The following is a 13,642-nucleotide window of genomic DNA, read 5'->3' as shown; positions in this document are numbered from 1 at the left end:
TGAACTTGGGGTGGAGCAGAGACTTAGGAAGATACTAGTCTGAGAGTGACATAATTCTAAATGCATGACTCACGTTTACTTTCACTAAGCAAAGTTTCTAGGTAGAATATATAGCCAGGGCGGTTGTTAGTATTCCTTGTAGAATCATTACCTGGGACAACAGTTAGTCAATTACTAATATCTCTGCAGACTGAAAAGAGATAGGCTCCATGCAGGATGAGATTGAGTTTTACTTGAATGTTTTCCAACGTACTTTTCTTATTGTATTTACTGTACTAGAGAAGCAATGTGTGCAGTGGTTAGAAACTTGAAGACAGTCTACCCATGGTGTATCATTTAGTAGCTGGGTGACCTTGAGCAAATTATTTAATCTCTTGCTTCAGTTGGCATGTCTCTAAAACTGGATTATAATAGAATCTCAGAGTTGTTGTAAAGACTAAGTGAGCTAATACTCATATATAGCTTGGAAGAGTGCCTATTGAGTGCTGAGTAGCACTGTGTGTTACCTAGGGTAATTATTGCTCCCGTTACATATGTTGGTGTGGAATAACTTGTGTGCCCACGACCAGGTAAGGAGCAGGTGTCTAATTTGGAGTCATGATTGGGCACTGGCCAAGTAATGATAACTGTTAACATTGGCTGGACTAAAAAGACCAAAACATCGGTGGAAAAGTCTTACTACTTCTTACTAATGGTTAAGTCTTCTCATATAACCAGTAGTTGGCTGTACTTTGGTTTTCGTTCTAATTGGGAATTACCTTCATACCCCTTCTCTCCAAAGTGGGAAAGAAGAGTTGAATGAGTATAACTTGATAATGATACGAAAAATTCAGTGGTCTGATATGGAAAGGTGATGTGTTGTGATAATTCTTTCAACAATATTGGGAACTGGATTAGGAGTGAAGGATCATGAAACTAGCAGCTATTATAATTCACAGATGCATTTCACTCCAGAAATAGGATATTCCAAGCTCTTTCCAAGCTTACTTAGTTCTTTATAGATTTTCAGTTTTAGCAAGAGAGTATTTGCCAATCATATGGCACTATCATATGCTTGAAATGAGAAAAACACCATTTGGGGACAACTGGACTCAAGAGAATTAACATGTTTCCATGCTGTCAATATTACTAAGAGGGAGTCAGACATTCCTTACACAATATCTTCTTTCTATACTTTTTTTTTTAAGTAGATATACTGATCTGTGTAATGTTTCTAATTTCAACTCTGTGTAAATAAAAAAGGAGAGGTGGATTGGATAGCAGGTCATACTCAGAGAACAACATGACTCTCTAAATAGCAGGTCATACTCAGAGAACAATATGCCTCTTAATTTATTTACCTCTTTTCAAATAGGTAAAACAGCCTCTGTTTTCTTCTCTTTTCCTCTCTGACATCCTGGTAAGTTTAGTATCCATTATTCAAACAACTATGGCTAAAAACAAAGTTCAACATTTTTTGTATCTAATTGGAAAACAATGAAGGGTTCTCATTACATGATGATAATAAACACCATCTTGGGCTTGTTCTTTCCTAAATTCATTTCTTATTTGAACAAACATCCTTTCTGCATCCCAGTAATTGTTCACATAAACCATAGTTCATTTCTTTAGTTCAAGTCCAAGAACCAAACTTTGTTTGCAAAAGTGCAATCTTCACTGAGTACGGTTTGCAAACAATTTCATTTTGTGTATACTAAGAAGGGTGCAAGGTTGGAAATGAGGGATATGAGGCTATAGACTCTGGATAGCAGTGGACATTTTTTCTGAAATAATGACTTTAATAATCCTACACTTGACAGAAAGGGCAAGATAGAATATAAGGTTGACAGTTCTAAGCTCTATTACTCCCCTGAATTTTGGCAATTACTTTAGCTCTTGTAATCAGTCATTACACTTACCATTTTATCTCTAAAGCCATAGATTGAAAATACTTATACACATCCACGAATCTCTATATCAATGGTATCAAGTGGATGGTAGATTGTGTAAGTTAGGATTAGTATCAACTGCATATAACAGACAAATTCAGATTGACAGTGACTTAAACAAGATTGATGTCTCTTATTTCTCTCTCACACAAAAGGAATACTAAACTAGGCAGTCCAGAACTGATAAGGTGGCTCCACTGAGTTGTCAGGAACTTAAGATCCTTCCATGTCTCTGTTCTATCATCCCTAACTGTGGCTCCTGTCCTTAAAAGCCCCCAAAATCCTCCAAATCACATTTATAGACCAGGGAACAAATGAAGGAGGCTCTCCCTTAAGGGATTTCTCCCCGGAACTCCACTTAACAATTATATTTACATCTCATTGACTGAAATTTAATGACAGCTAAGAAGGCTGCAAGAAAGGCTGAAATATTGTGCCTTTTGCTATGTAGTCACAAACACAGCTAAAGATGTGGTCTCCTATGGCCAAGAAGCAAAGTATGGATAATGGAAGTTAGCTAGCAGTCTCTGTGCAGAATATTGCGGTAGATTGTAAGGGCAGAAAGAAATTGAAAGGAGCCTGTGAAATAACACCTAGTCTTTCAGAAACCTATGTTTATCTTCTCTAAGTTTATTGTTTCTATAAGTAAATGCAAGTTAGCAGGTTATATTATTACATTTACATATTGATAATGTAGCAGTTGTAAAAACTGATTATAGAAAGTGGAGGACATAAGAGAATTAAGTCAGGAAGTTAGCTTTTCTACTTTTCTCAGACCACCCATCTGCTGATCCTCAGGAAGTTACCTGCCATGATAGTGTGAGCATTATGCACATATCACCACATCCTGACACCTCTACAAACAAAAGGCAAGTACGTATACAAAGAGAAGGTAATTTGAGGTATACGGGAGACGCAGACATCTTGTCATAACCAAATAGATGACTGCAGAACTGCTGCTCAGTTGATAAAAAATTCTATTAAAAGTTCTAGATGACTTAAGAGAAAGCATATATTTAGAATAACCTATCTAGGAAATGCAATTTTGTAGAATACTATGATAAAAATGAGCCCATGAGTGCTGAAAGGGCACAGGACAAACACATACACAAAGGTAGGACTCAGTGAAGAAAAGCCTGGGAAGAGAGAGTATTGAGGGTCTACTTGAATGAAGGTCCCAGTCAAGAAGCCATGTGGAGGATTCTGGCTGGCTGAGAGGGTATTGGTAGTTTGTTCTTTTCTCACAATGTTAGTTTCAAACACCTCTTAGGGCTTAGCAGAAAAAAAAAATGTGCAATTTAATCACCTATTACTCCTGAAATAGTTAAAGCAAGAATCAGTATCACATCTATCATTCCGTAAAAGTCAAATATTGAAATTTTAAATGGAAACTAAGGGCAGAAATGCAAACACCCAATTGCAGATCACAGAAAGAACACCTCTCTTAGGGTATTTTGTTCTTTGCCCTGGCTGTAAGGGAATCCCAGGTCAAGTCCACACGTGGAGCTCACTGTGGTCAGGTAGCCCTGGATGACCTGAGTCTTCTCGGGGATCTTTGTGAAACACGCAACCCTATTGACTTTACAGTTTTATTTAGTCTCACTCTAAGGGGTGGATCAGTCTTTCTGACTGACCTGAGACAACCCCGTGCAGCTGTGGCCTTGAGAAAATTCTCAGTTATCCCTCTGGCAAGGACAGAAATGAAATCATGAAAGTATTAAAAAAAATTTCCTTTTTCTCTGAGATTGCAAAGTCCCCTCAGATAGTCGAGTGGAGAGCAGATAAGGAGAATGCGTGAGCTGCGCTTTTCCTCAGACCTGAGACCTCCTGTAGCCCAACCCAACAGCATTTTACCCCTAGGATTATAAAGAGAATGACTGGGGAATTAGACCAGAAGTATTATTAGCAATATACTAGGAGGCACAGCCCCTACTTCTACCTCAGGATCTGAAGTACCTTTGATACATCTTCTGGTTTCTTGGGCTTTGTCCTATTCTGATAACAAGTGCAGGCACAATTCGAGAGGCTTGATGTATCACACTTCTTAAATACCCTCCATGTGGCTTGCCAAAAACAACACTTGACCATCCTCTTTCTTCCCCTTGAAGGTGCTGTAGGGCTGTATTTGGAACACTTAGGGGTTCTGGGAGCCACCAGTGGTCCTTGCAAAGAGAAACTAGGGAATGGGGATGTTTTCAGCTGTGAGGATCTGTGGAGGGTATTCTTCTAGCCTTCTACTTGGTAAAATGTCATAGAGATGCATAAAAGGGAGACAAGCAAGGCTCTTCAAACTGTTTATGGAAAAACACAATATTCATTTATTAAATTAACATCTGATGATGCCCATCTTAATCAGACATTAAACCAGTAACTAGGGATACAATGGTGAACACGACAAATAGGGTCTCCCCTGTAGTGGCACTTACATTCTCATGGAAGAACAAATTTTGGACGACCAAACTCATAAGTTAATTATTTAGTTGCAGGGATGCTAAACTGCTACAAGGAAGTGCTAAGTTTTACAGAGTCTATTACAAGGGCATTTACCCAGCATGTAGTTCAGGAAAGGCTTCCCTGAGGTTGTGTTTGAGATTTACGTTGATATCTGCAGGAGCTTACTAGCAAAGATGGTGCTCCTGTCAGAGGAAAAAGCATTGGTGAGGCCCCAAGGAAGAGGACAGAGTATTACCACGAGAAAGAAAAACAGTAAATCTAGAACACAGTGAGCAGAGAGCCTTCCTACATTGGACTGAGGCTGGCAGACCATGTTAAGGATTTCCACATCCCGTGGAGAAAAAGAATTGTAAAAGCTTCCAGATAGGGAAAAGCTTCCAGATAGGGAGCTCTCCTTCTTAGATTTTGCTCTTTAGCTTCTGATTTAACATCTCTAGCTGATGAACTTCAAATTTTAAGGCAAATTAAGGAAAATCAAACAAATCTTTAAGCTTTCTGTAAAATTAGATTCTTTTTGTTTTTCCGAGAGAAAATATTTACTTATTTATCTTCTTTTTTAAACTTTTATTTTAGGTTCAGGGTATGTGTTCAGGTTTGTTATATAGTTGTCATGGGGGTTTAGTGTACAGGTTACTTTATCACCCAGGTAATAAGCATGATACCCAATAGGTAGATAGGTACTCTCCTCCTACCCTTCACCCTCAATAGGCCCCAGGGTCTGCTGTTCCCTTCTTTGTGTTCATATGTACTCAATTAAAACAGAATTCTTAGATAATCAACAAGCAAATGTTCAGAAATGTAATAATGTTTTTATCTGATTTAATGCATCTATAATTCAGTAGATTTGGCCTTGGCACTTGAACTCATTTACTTCTAAACCCGTATGCACATATGTTGACCTCCTGATTCATATCCATTCACAGCTTTCTGCAGAAAGCATCAAATGCGTGCTATTTTTGAGCAGTGAAAGAAAAATAGGTTCTCCTGGATCAAGGAATAACTTTATTGGGAACACAGAAACTTATTGATGAAAAAGTAAAGTACTCTCTTGCTGCAAAATTGGATATCACCCTTTCACCTTGATCAAAGTATGGAGACATCAAATCCATCTAATAAGGGTAAAAAGTAAGGTTAAAAAAGAATGTACCCACAAAGACTTTCAACTCTTAGTCTACTTAAAAATTCCTCAATCTACTATTCCTGAAAATGTAAGCACTTGAGACGTAAAGCACTTATATTTCTTTTTCCAATTCTCATGCATCTAGAATGATAAGATGGTAGGACTATTTTGCTTACTGTGACACAGGCTTTTAGCTAATTTTCAAATTCAATTCCTCCTCTTCTTGGGAACACAGCCTGACTACACTTCACATTGTTGTCCTGTGTGTCCAGTGGAATAAGAATGGAAGTGATGTAGGCCATTTCGAGGTCTGGCCCATAAAACTTCCCCAACAGGCCATTATTTGTGTTCCTTTTTCCTTCATCAGCTTAATGAAAATAAGCATGGTGACCTTAGAAATTACATGATAAAGATGATGGAGCCATAAGACAGGGAAAGCCTGGGTCCCTGCATCAAGGCTTGTCAAAAAGTAGCCTACCAATCAGACACCTGCTGCTTAGGGCTCTGACTTTGAGTTCATCCTTCATTTCTGGCATATGATAACTTTTTTCTCAGAGCTCTGCTATGATTTAAACCTTACGCTTTGTTCCAGCTGTATAGTTTATTGTAATTTCTACGTAATTACATTAAGAAGATACCACATATTAGGTCCCTGTGTTGCTGGAACCAGAACTATAATAATATGTACATTATTAGTGCCCTAATAAGTAGCAAAATCAATATTTAAGAGGTAGTTTCAGATCTTGCAGTGCCTCTTATCATCACTATAAGCTATTATATTTCATTGTACCTGTTAGAGTTGGAATCTCTGGTTAGTTGTTGGATGAATTTGGCTTCTTATAAGTATTGTGGATTGGCCTGATTATGGGAAGATGTTTACACTTTATGTGCCCTCCACCTTAAGGGAGGGGATTTCCACTTAGAGTACAACATATTCAAGTGATCTATCTAACCTTCCCAAGTGAGACAAACCTCCAAAATTTTAATATTACTTGGTAATTTACAATCGTGGGAGAAATTGCACAAGAAATAGTGTAGACATCCAGGGAAAAAGAGCAGTATGGAAGGTGATAAAGCAAGAGAGGAATTGTTCTACAGGAGGGTGTAGTATAGTGGCTAGGAGTCAGACATCCTGAATTTACCGCTTAGCTGTGCAACCTTGGGCAAGCTATTAGCCCTCTCTGAACACAAGTTTGGTTTATTTTTTCTTTATTTCTTTCTCTTTTTTTATTTTTATTTTTATTTTTGAGATGGAGTCTCGCTCTGTCATCCGGCTGGAGTGCACTGGTGTGATCTCAACTAACTGCAACCTCTGCATCCCAGGTTCAAGCGATTCTCCTGCTTCAGCCTCCTGAGTAGCTGGGAGTACAGGTGCATGCCACCATGCCCAGCTAATTTTTGTATTTTTTTGTAGAGACAGTGTTTCACCATGTTGGCCAGGCTGGTCTCACTCTCTTGACATTGTGATCTGTCCACCTCAGTCTCCCAAAGTGCTGGGATTACAGGCATGAGCCACTGCACCCGGCCCATAAGTTTTTTGTTGTTTTTTTGCCCAGGCTGGAGTGCAGTGGCACGATCTCAGTTCACTGCAACCTCTGCCTCCTGGGTTCAAGCGATTATCCTGCCTCAGCCTTCTGAGTAGCTGGGATTACAGAAGCGTATCAGCACATCCAACTAATTTTTCTATTTTTAGTAGAGATGGGGTTTTGCCATGTTGGCTAGGCTGATCTTGAACTCCTAACCTCAGGTGATCCACTCACCTCAACCTCCCAAAGTGTTGGAATTACAGACATGGGCCACTGTACCTGGCCCAAGTTTCTTATCTATAAATAGAGAATGATATTAACTATCTCATAAATTGTAATTTGGAAAAGTGAGATAATACATGTAGATTACTTAAAACACAGCCTGAAACAAAGCAAGCACTGAATATATACTATATATGACTATTTAAAATTATTCTAGAAGTGGATAGGGAGGAAAAATGGCAACTGTGCTTGGTTGAAAGCTCCTAAAAAGGCAGCTTGCCAGCCCTCCTTGGAGCCCAAATCTGTTATCCAATCACCCAGTCCACTGCCTTAGCTGACTTTGGACACTTCAAATCTGGCCTCCCACTCTGTAATTAAGGGCCTTGAAAACCCACAAGGTCATAGTGGCAAAACTGGGCCAGCTCTTCCCTCTCTCAGGCCCTCCTCACCACTTGTTGGCAACAATCACCATAGCTCACTGTCAATCAGTTGCCACCACTATGTTTTGAAAGACTCAAAACCCCCATGATTCCATTTCCACTGCCAGACTCAGGGTTCAAAAAGAAAACATGCTTCTGAATCTTTTGAATACTTTCCAGAAGCCTCTTTGGAAAGATCCAGGCTTTTGCTTTGAAAAATACCTTTGAACAGAGGCTGCTCTAGTGAAACTTGATCAACAGTATCTTAAAATATATAGTAGATACTCAATAAATAAGAACTACTACTATGAGGAATTTCTTTAGTCACTACACTATTTAAAGTAAGTCTTTATATTCATTTTTATAAAATTTCAAACATTCTGACAATACTAGTTTTGTGTTTTGCCCAAATTCCATGAGGTTTTAAATTTTTAATACTAAGGAGATTTATGAGTCACTGTCTGGCAGGATCTGCAGCGTTTAACATCTCTGGTGTTAGAAAAGGGATCCATACAAGATACAAAATTGAAAAGGAAAAAGTGATCAGTTTCAGAAGTAGCTACAGAAGTAGAGCAAACAGAGGAGAAACAGAATTTCTGATTATATCAAAAACAATTTGGAGAAACAAGACATTAAGAATTTTATTTCTTAGATCTAAGTAGATATCCTTTTCAATATTTATCTTGTGGCTTTGCTTGGCCTCTGTTTTTCCACTGGGTGGTCTTGGCTTGACAAAGGACATGATTTCCCATACAAGTTTCATTATTCTCATCTCTTGTGGGCAAGTCCACCATGCTAGAGAATGTAGAAAAGCAGAGTTGTAAACTGATCTCTGGATTGACAGAGGAACCTGACCCTCGTCTTCCCATTTTTTTTGCCATTAAATCAATCACAAGTATAAACATTTGCCCACATTATTTGGAGCTGAAAAACAAGGGGGCAAGCCAGAGGAAAATAAGACATTGGCCTAAGGAAGATATATATATTTTTAATTTCCCTTTCTGGTCTCTTAAGTTTTGAGTGTGAACTGCGGAAATAGATGGATTACTTTCACTCTAATCCCTGAAGGAAGGGCAGTGGATAGGGTGTGGCAGATACCACAGTGGTTAGTACTGGAAGGCCCTTTTCCAAAAAGGTATGTGGTTATAAGAAAAAAACAACCAAAGCATCTTTCCCATTGTTTTATTCAGTAATCAATACAGAGTACTTTTGTGAAATGTGTAGGGTTATTCTCCCATACCCTAGGCAATCAACTAAGTCTGCAGCAGACATCAACTGAGTGTCCTCCAATTCAATTCAATGCTGACACTACCTGGAGATAGCATCACCTCCTATCGGTTGAGAGCTCAGTCCCACAAGACTGTCCTCAATCCCTCACTTCAGATGCCCATTGCAAGCCCCAGGTTGTTTTACCTGTGTTTCTGACTGGCTGGCTATATATTGGGGTTCCCATGATCCCTTCCTTGGGTTCAATTACTTTACTAGAGCAGCTTGCAGAACTCAGAGGAACACATACTTACATTTACCATATATTGTAAAGAATATTACAGAGGATACAGATGAAGAGATGTATAGGGCAAGGCATGAGGGAAGGAGGGCAGAGCCTCCATGCCCTCCCCAGGCACACCACCCTCTAGAAACCACTCATTCACCCAGCTATGCAGAAACTCTCTGAACCCAGTCTTTTTGGGTTTTTATGAAAACTTCATTAGGTAAGCATGATTAATTAAATCACAGGCCATTGATGATGAACTCAACACTTTACCTTTTTCTCTCCCAAGGCTGGGAGTGAAGCTTAAAGTCCCAACCCTCTAATCATGCTTTGGTCTTTCCAGTGACCATCTTCCATTGTGAAGCTACCTGGGGCAGCCAGCAGTCAATCAACACATTAGTATACAAAAAGACACATCACTTTGGGCTGGGCATGGTAGCTCACACCTGTTGCCCCAGCACTTTGGGAGGGCAAGGCAGGCGGATTGCATGAGGCCAGAAGTTCAAGACCAGCTTGGAGAATCACTTGAATCTGGGAGGGGGAGGCTGCAGTGAGCTGAGATCATGCCACTGCACTCCAGCCTGGGTGACAGAGCAAGACCCTATCTTAAAAAAAAAAAAAGACACATTGCTTTGAAGACTAGTAGGACTTTAAGAGTCATATGCCAGGAAATTGGAGGAAGACCAAATATATATTTCACAATATCACAGTAAGCTGAACTCCTGTCCAATGGTTCACACAAAATTTTAGGGTTTGTGACCAGCCCCACACCAAGAAACCTCTCAACTTGATGGTAAGTAGGTTGAGCCCAGAGTGACTTGCCCAAAGTTCTACAGGAGATTCAGTTTTACTGATTAGTGATCTAAACTACTGAGAAATTATTGGCCCTAAAACATGCCACATTAACATCTTGATGTGTCAAGATTAACATCATTATAAGTCTTAACATGATAGTATAGAACAATCATGCATTGCTTAACAATGGGAATATGTTCTGAGAAATGCATCGTAGGGTGATTTTGTCATTGTGCAAACATCATAGAATGTACTTATACAAACCTAGATGGTATAGCCTACTACACACCTAGGCTATATGGTACAGCCTATTGCTTCTAGGCTGTAAACCTACACAGCATGTTGCTATGCCAAATACTGTAGGCAACTGCAATACAATAGTAGGTGTATTAGTCTGTTTTCATGCTGCTGATAAAGACATACCCAAGACTGGGCAATTTGCAAAAGAAAGAGGTTTAATTGGACTTACAGTTCCACGTGGCTGGGGGAAGTCTCACCATCATGGCAGAGGGTGAAAGGCACTTCTTACATGGTGGTGCCATGACAGAATGAGGAGGAAGCAAAAGTAGAAGCCCCTGATAAACCCAAAGGATCTCATGAGACTTATTCACTATTGTGAGAATAGCACAGGAAAGACTAGCCCTCATGATTCAACCACCTCCATCTGGGTCCCTCCCACAACACATGGGAATTCTAGGAGACATAATTCAAGTTGAAATTTGAATGGGGACACAGCCAAACCATATCATTCCACCCCTAGCCCCTCCAAATCTCATGTCCTCACGTTTCAAAACCAGTCATGCCTTCCCAACAGTCCCCCAAATTCTTAACTCATTTCAGCATTAACCCAAAAGTCTGCAGTTCAAAGTCTCATCTTAGACAAGGCAAGTCTCTTCTCCCTAGGAGCCTGTAAAATCAAAAGCAAGCTAGTTTCCTCCTAGATACAATGGGGGTACATATATTCAGTAAACACAGCCATTCCAAATGGGAGAAATTGGCCAAAACAAAGAGGTTACAGGGCTCATGGAAGTCCGAAATCCAGCAGGGCAGTCAAAATTTTAAAGTTGCAAAATGATCTCCTTTGACTCCATGTCTCACATCCAGGTCATGGTGATGCAAGAGGTAGGTTCTCATAGTCTTGGGCAGCTCTGCCTCTGTGGCTTCTCAGGGTACAGCCTCCCCCCAGCTGCTTTCACGGGCTAGCATTGAGTGTCTGTGGCTTTTCCAGGTGCACAGTGCAATCTGTCAGTGGATCTATTATTTTGGGGTCTGGAGGATTGTGGCCCACTTCTCACAGTTCCACTAGGCAATGCCCCAGTAGGGACTCTATGTGGGGGCTCCTACCCCACATTTCCCTTTGGCACTGCCCTGGCAGAGGTTCTGCATGAGAGCCCCATCCCTGCAGCAAACTTCTCCCTAGGCATCCAGGCATTTCCATACATCTTCTGAAATCTAGGTGGAGGTTCCCAAACCTCAATTCTTGACTTCTGTGCATGCGCAGACTCAATACCACATGGAAGCTGTCAAGGCTTGGGGCTTCTGCCCTCGAAGCCATAACCCAAGCTGTATGTTGGCCCCTTTCAACCATAGCTGAAGCAGCTGAGACACAGGGCACCAAGTCCCTAGCCCATGAAACCACATTTTCCTCCTGGGCCTCCAGGCCTGTGATGGGAGGGGCTGTTGTGAAGGTCTCTTACATGGTCTGGAGACATTTTCCCCATGGTCTTGAGGATTAACTTAGGTTCCTTGCTACTTATGTAAATTTCTGCAGCCAGCTTGAATTCTTCCCCCAGAAAATGGGTTTTTCTTTTTTATCACACTGTCAGGCTGCAAATTTTCTGAACTTTTATGCTCTGCTTCTTTTATAAAACTGAATGCCTTTAACAGTACCCACATCACCTCTTGAATGCTTTGCTGCTTAGAAATTTCTTCTACCAGATTCCCTAAATCGTCTCTCTCAAGTTCAAAGTTCCACAAGTCTCTATGGCAGGGGCAAAATGCCACCAGTCTCTTTACTAAAACATAACAAGAGTCACCTTTGCTCCCTTTCTCAACAAGTTCCTCATCTCCATCTGAGACCACCTCAGCCCAGACCTTAATGTACATATCAGTATCACCATTATGGGCAAAGCATTTAACAAGTCTCTAGGAGGTTCCAAACTTTCCCACTTTTTCCTGTCTTCTGAGCCCTCCAAACTGGTCCAACCTCTACCTGTTACCCAGTTCCAAAGTTGCTTCCACATTTTCAGGTATTTTTTCAGCAATGCCCCACTCTACTGCTACCAACTTACTGCATTAGTCCTTTTTCACACTGATGATAAAGACATACCAAAGACTGGGCAATTTACAAAAGAAAGAGGTTTAACTGGACTTACAGTTCCACGGGGTTAGGGAAGGTCTCACAATCATGGTGGAGGGAGAAAGGCACTTCTTACATGGTGGTGGCATGAAAGAATGAGAAGGAAGCAAAATCAGAAATCCCTGATAAACCCATCAGATCTCATGTGACTTGTTCACTATCATGAGAATAGCATGGGAAAGACCAGCCCCCATGGTTCAACCACCTTCCCCTGGGTGCCTCCCACAACATGTGGGAATTCTGGGAGAGACAATTCAAGTTGAGATTTGAATGGGGACACAGCCAAACCATATCAGTATATATGTATCTAAACATAGAAAAGTAAATACAGTAGATTTATTATAAATTTAAATACAGTAAAATTACATATTATAATGTTGTGGGACCACCATTGTATATGACATCTGTTGTTGACCAAACTGTCATTATGCAGCATGTAACTGTATTCTCCTCCTATCCATATTGCTATCTGTTGTGAACCTCAGAACTCTTCTCAGTTGAAGGTCCTAGGGATTGAGAGTTCTTCCTGTTAGCAAGGCTCAGCTAGGACTAACCTTTTCAGATATGCTTCCAATCTGGTTATTGCTGCTGAAATGGAAACAAGGATAATGAAATAAAACCCATCATGGATGGATGCAAAAGGCTTTCATCACATTCTTCATTCTAATGCTTTGAACAGAGAGATAAAGCAAGCAATGGGATCCCACTAGGTTCCACCAACAATCCCCAACACCACTGGCCTTGAACACTGCTTCAAGCAAGCTATCCAAGGGCCTTCCTCTCTTGTTGCATAAAAAGGCAGTGAAGAATAGCTTCACCAGAGACTTTGAAGTACATGTATTCTGACTGGGGCTTTCTTCTGTAGCATCCACTCTTGAACAAAGAGTGACTAATTAAGATAAATTTCTAGCTTACATAATGTCCCTTGCACAAGAATATGTTTGCACTCTAGAGTGTTGACACTGGCAAATGGGGCCAGACTTTTGGCAAGTTTTTCAAAGAAACAATGCCAAACTGGCTAACTTCCTATATTTCTCTAGTCTCTTTTGGAAAATACCTAGAACACTTTCCAAGAAATTAGTTTGGGTCATTCAGAGTTTATTCTGGATAGTACTGTGTTTATTGTTGCATAAGACTCTAAGTCAGCATCAACTCCCCTTCCAGACTCAAGGCAGTTAATGCTGACTTTAACACATGGACCTTTTTGCTCTGGGAATGAGGCAACTGAAGGTTCTAGGAGGAAACACAAACTATATTTCTGGGTGACTCAAATTGGTCATGACCTCACTACAAATACTGAGGCTTTGAGGGAACTCTGGTTGATAAG

The 13,642-nt window shown here is 40.4% G+C and overlaps 1 long non-coding RNA gene across 1 annotated transcript in view; it reads right to left on the bottom strand.

Moving 5' to 3' along the window:
• Positions 1-13,642, bottom strand: part of LOC139363802 (uncharacterized) — a 99,725-nt gene that overhangs the window by 75,035 nt on the left and 11,048 nt on the right. The gene's annotated exons all lie outside the window — the stretch shown is intronic.

Source organism: Macaca nemestrina, chromosome 6 (assembly GCF_043159975.1).
Source record: "Macaca nemestrina isolate mMacNem1 chromosome 6, mMacNem.hap1, whole genome shotgun sequence".
Lineage (NCBI taxonomy): Eukaryota > Metazoa > Chordata > Mammalia > Primates > Cercopithecidae > Macaca > Macaca nemestrina.
The sequence above is the reverse complement of the archived record's forward strand: the minus strand, read 5'-3'. Positions and strand labels throughout refer to the sequence as shown.